Below are 6,000 nucleotides of genomic sequence, written 5' to 3'. Positions count from 1 at the left end.
GGCACAACTGCCAGACACTTTCCAAACAACCCACACCAGTCCAACCATTCCCAGAGGAAAACACTAGTTATGTGACCACACCGTAACTTGCCCAATACCGTGGGCACGGCTATTCGAATAGATTTTAACTCTGCAGAGGTGTGCAACTTTACCCACAGGTGGGGTACCACAGCACGATCACCTTAGTGTCGGTGTAGATCCCAACTAAGCCATTACCCACCTTAGCTAGACCTGACTAGCCACCACGGGATCCATCAAGGGGTCATTCGACCTATCTCCGAGGTTTAACCGGGGCATAAGTCCCACAGAGCTTATCCCTTCTCCTTGATCACCCGTTGCTCTCAGCTCTCCTGATGGCTATCAGACTAACTAGTGGGATTTATGCTAAGCCGTTGCCCATACAACGGTCAAGTGGTTTGCACGACAGGAAGCTAGGTGAGATGACACATCAACTCGATCCTTAGAGGTGACAAGATGGATATCTCCCTTCCTCACTCAACCACACAGGTACGAGCACACTAACGGCAATTTACACAGAAATGCCATCCATCCCGTCTGACTCATCTTTCAAAACCACATTTTATCCCTTCCCCCACACACATTTTTTTTATAAAACCAGGTGGTCAAGGTCTGGTTATCACAAACAAGGGTGGCTATCCTACCATGTTTTCAGCAAACAGAACCATGCAATTTTATAAAACAGGCCACGGGGTTATGTTTATAGAAACTAGGACAGAAATATGCATCAAAGGGTGGGATTGAACTTGCCATCCTCAAATCCTTGCGGGAGATCCTGATCGAAGCACTATCCCTCGGGTTCGGGGCTGTAGAACTGGTCCTCGTTCGCTTGATCACAGTCGGGACCTTCCTCGTTCACTCCGTGTCCTACGACGCAAACAAACATGCACACAATCAAGCGAAAGAACTAAAAGCTTTTATCATCGGGTTTGAATCGGAAATAATTTAATAATGGAGATAGGGGTAATATTTTTGGGTGGTTTCTTAATGGCATGGTTAGAACTATACTAGAAAGGGCGTGGTAAAGTTTCGGGTCGATCGGAGATCGTTTGGCGCATAAAATGACGAGTTAAAGAGGGTTCGGGGGTTAAACAGGGGTTCAGGGGCTCATTTGTAAACAGTTATGAAATAGAAAGGACTTGGTTATAATTTCTGGAAATATTTGGGGCATATTAGAAAGAGGTAGGGGTTTATTTGGTATTAAGTTTACATGGTGGAGGCTAGTTACTTGAATAAATAAAGGTGGAAGGGCTTTTATACAAGGTGACGTATGGGGGGAAGAAATAGAGGGAAAGGGGGGGTCTTTGGGCAAAATGCCCTTCTCCTTCCTCTTCCCCACACAGAATAGAGGAGAGGGGGTGGGGGCGCTCGGCGCCGATTCCCGGCGCCCGGGGCACGGCGGCGGCCGAGGATAGGGGCAAAAGAGAGGGGAAGGCGAGGGGATTCCATCCCCGGCCTCACCTTGGACCGAGGTGGATCGAGGGGGCGTGCCCATGGGAGCAGGAGGCGGCGGCGTTGGGGGCTGGGAAGGCAGCGGGCGGTGGCGGTGGAGACCGTGGGGGAAGGGTGAGCGGGGCGGGGCCTATTTATAGGCGGAATGAGGCGGTGGGGAGGCTAGGGGCAGGTGGAGGCCGGCGAGCGGCGCGGAGCGCCATTAATGGCGTTCTGCCGTTCGCTTGCGTCGTGACGCGGCGTGCGGCGTGGGTGTGGGCGTCGAGGCGTCGTCGAGCACGTGGGGGAGATGCGAGCACAGGGCGATGGCGGGATGCGGCAGGGGAAACAGTGGCGGGCGGCGCGGCAAGCGACGGGCGGCGCGGCCACGCACGGGGAGGGCGCGCGCGTGCGCGCACGGCGCGGCGATGCACGGGCCAGGGCGGGGGCACGAGCGGCGGGCGGCACGGGCGCGGCACGCGGGGCACGCGCGGGGCGCGCACGTGGGCGCGGGCAGCCGAGCACAGGAGCGCGTATGCGCGCGCGAGGGGAGGGTGGTGTTCGGGAGCAGAGGAAGGGGAGAGGAGAAGAGAGAGAAAGGGAGGAGGAGGGAAAAGGAAGGAAGAAAAGGGAGGGAAAGTAAAGGAAAAAAAGAAAAGGGGTAGGAAAAGAAAAGAGAAGGAAAATGAGGAAAAAGAAAGGGAAAAGAAGAAATGGTGGAAAGGAAAAAAAAGGAAAGAGAGAAAGGGAAAAAAAAAGGTGTCGCACGCCGGCGATATTCGCGGCGGCGACCGCGGCTGGTCGGCCACGCGCTTGCGACATTCGCACGCTGCGCGAGGAGAAAAGGGGGAAATCGCGTCGGCGCTGATCGCGGAAAGGCGGTCGCGCGTGGTCGACAGACTGCCGAGCGGTGCGGGATGGGACAGCGATGAGGGAAAAGAGGGCACTGATATTGCAAAAAGGGGGGGTCGGGCAGACAGCTGGAGTCGGGCGTCAGAATGGCGGCGAATCCGGGAGAGGGTCAGGGTTTAGGGTTGAACGAGCTTTGACGACGAAAAGGTTTTGAACAAAAATATCTTAGCGCGTAATTTAATTTGGTAAATTTTCAGGGCGTCACAAACCTACCTCACTTAAAATGAATCTCGTCCTCGAGATTCGACTGGTTCCTAAATAGATGGGGAAACTACTTCTTTAGAGCCTCCTCGCGTTCCCAAGTTGCTTCCTCTACTCCGTGTCTGCTCCATTGAACCCTGCATATCCGTACTTCGGAGTTTCTTGTCCTCCTAGTGACAGTGTCCAGAATTTTGACTGGTACTTCCTGGTATCGCAGATCCGGCTGTAGATCTATTGTTCCCACTGGCACGTGTTCTTCCTCGGGTACTTTCAAACACCTTCTTAATTGCGAAACATGAAACACTGGGTGTATATCCGACATTTCTTCTGGTAACTCCAGTCGGTATGCCACTGCTCCGACTCTCTTCAGAACTCGATACGGTCCAATGTATCGAGGGGCCAACTTTCCTTGTACCTGGAATCTTCGCGTTCCTCGAATGGGTGAGACTTTGAGATAAACAAAATCTCCTGGGTTGAAACTTATTTCCCGCCTCTTCTTGTCTGCGTAGCTCTTCTGTCGGGACTGAGCTGCTTTCAATTTCTTGCGGATCTCCGCTACTTTTTCTTCTGCTTCTTTTATGAGTGCGGGTCCAACTAGGGCACGTTCTCCAACCTCCGACCACATTAGGGGGGTCTTGCACTTCCTTCCATAGAGGGCTTCGAATGGTGACATGCCCAATCTTGCTTGGTAACTATTGTTGTACGAGAATTCTGCATAAGGCAGACTCTGCTCCCAATCCTTTCCATAGGTCAGGACGCATGCTCTCAGCATATCTTCCATAATCTGGTTTACCCTTTCGGTTTGGCCATCCGTCTGTGGGTGATATGCAGAGCTGAAGTCTAACTTGGTGCCCATGGCTTGATGCAAGCTTTTCCAAAACCTAGAGGTGAATTGGGTTCCTCTATCTGAGACAATTCTGCTAGGCACTCCATGTAACTTTACTATGTTTTCCATATAAAGCTTCGCCAGCTTTTCTCCACCATAATTAGTTCGTACGGGTATGAAATGAGCCGATTTAGTGAGTCGGTCCACTATTACCCATATGGAATCGTGTCCCTTCTGTGTTTTAGGTAGACCCACTACAAAGTCCATTCCTATCTCATCCCATTTCCAAACCGGGATGGGTAGGGGTTGCAATAATCATGCTGGCTTTTGATGTTCGGCCTTGATCCTTTGACAAGTATCACAATGAGCCACAAATCATGCAATATCCGCCTTCATCCCATTCCACCAATATTTTTGCCTTATGTCCATATACATTTTGGTGGATCCTGGGTGGATGGAGTAGACCGAGTTATGGGCTTTGTCCATGATTATCCGCCGGAAGTCTCCATTCTGGGGTACATAAATCCTATTCTCGTACCATAACGCTCCCTTATCGTCCACTCTGAAACCCGGTGCTTTGTTTTCTCCAGTTTGTTTGCAGATCTTTATTAACTCCTGATCCGAGCCTTGAGCCTCTCTAATTCTATCCTCTAGTGTTGATTGGACGTTCAGCACATGGCTGGAACCTCGAGGAACAATGTGCACATTTAATCGTGCCATTTCCTCGCGCAGATGGTCATCTTTAGGCCCATAGGATTTCCGACTTAAGGCATCGGCTACCACGTTCGCTTTTCCGGGGTGATAATGGATTTCCAAATTGTAGTCCTTAACCAACTCCAACCATCTTCTTTGCCTTAAGTTTAAATCCGGCTGGGTGAAGATATACTTCAGACTCTTATGGTCGGTGTAAATCTCACACTTATTTCCAATCAAGTAGTGCCTCCAAATCTTAAGGGCATGCACTACGGCTGCAAATTCTAAATCATGGGTCGGATAGTTCTGCTCATGAGTCCTGAGTTGGCGGGAAGCATATGCAACGAAATTCCCATCTTGCATCAGCACACACCCTAATCCTTGTCGGGATGCGTCACAATAAATGACAAAATCCCGATGAATGTCCGGCAGGGTCAGTACTGGGGCGGTTGTCAACCTTTGCTTTAATTCTTGAAAACTTTTTTCACAAGATTCTGTCCAGGCGAACTTCTTTTCCTTCTTAAGAAGTTCCATCATGGGTCGGGCTATCTTGGAGAATCCCTCAATAAATCTCCGATAGTATCCAGCTAATCCAAGAAAATTTCTGATTTCACTAACATTAGTCGGTCGCTGCCAGTTGGAAACTGCTTCGACCTTCTCTGGGTCCACTGCTACGCCCTCCGCGGTCAGAATGTGACCAAGGAAAGCTACTCTCTCCAGCCAGAATTCACACTTGCTAAACTTGGCATATAGCCTATGTATTCTCAGCTTTTCCAATACTACCCGCAGATGTTGCTCATGTTCCTGAATACTCTTGGAGTAGATAAGTATGTCGTCGATAAAGACTACGACAAACTTATCCAGCTCGTCCATAAATACTTTATTCATGAGGTTCATAAAATAGGCAGGGGCATTGGTTAGTCCGAAGGACAGTACGGTGAACTCAAACTGCCCGTAACGGGTGACAAAAGCTGTCTTAGGGATGTCACTTTCTCTAATCTTGAGCTGAAAATATCTTGACCTTAGGTCGATCTTGGAAAAGTACTTGGCTCCTTTTAGCTGATCAAAAAGGTCATCAATCCTGGGGAGGGGGTACTTATTCTTAATGGTAACCTCATTCAGTGCCCGGTAATCTACACACAACCTCATACTCCCATCTTTCTTCTTGACAAACAGAACGGGGGCTCCCCAGGGCGACGAGCTTGGTCTGATGAAGCCAATTCATTGCAGTTTTTCTAGTTGCTTCTTTAATTCCGTCAACTCAGAGGCTGCCATCCTATAGGGTCTCTTGGCTATAGGGGAGGTTCCAGGGATAAGATCGATGACGAACTTTATATCCCTGTCCGGTGGCATACTGGGAAGTTCTTCGGGGAAGACATCTGGGTATTCGTTTACTACCGGGACTCCTTCTAAGGGCTTGGCTTCCATGTTAAACACCATTGGGTTAAACTCACTTTCCCGGGTATGGCAGATTACTTGTACTCCTTCGGGGTTTGTTAAGCGTACCACTCTGTCAGTACAGCCGATGAGGCCATTGTGTTGGCTTAACCAATCCATTCCAAGGATCACGTCTATTCCTCTAGCCTTAAGTACTGCCAAGTCTGCTAGAAATTCTACCCCACTTAAATTGATCCTTACCCGTGGACAACCTAGTTGACATTTGATGTCGCCTCCAGGCGTCTGGGTTAATAGGGGTGTTTTTAGTAGTACTGTAGGTATTCTGTGTTGTTCTACAAAACTTGAGGATATGAACGAGTGCGATGCTCCAGAATCAAATAATACCGTTGCCAGAGCTGAGTTGACTAGGTACTCACCGAGCACTACACCCTGAGCTCCTTGAGCCTCCTGCGCGTCGATGTGATTGACGTGGGCTCGTCCAAATGATTGCTGGGGCTGCTTCATCAACTGACTGTTGTCGT

The sequence above is a fragment of the Panicum hallii genome, chromosome 3 (assembly GCF_002211085.1).
Source record: "Panicum hallii strain FIL2 chromosome 3, PHallii_v3.1, whole genome shotgun sequence".
NCBI lineage: Eukaryota > Viridiplantae > Streptophyta > Magnoliopsida > Poales > Poaceae > Panicum > Panicum hallii.
The sequence above is the reverse complement of the archived record's forward strand: the minus strand, read 5'-3'. Positions refer to the sequence as shown.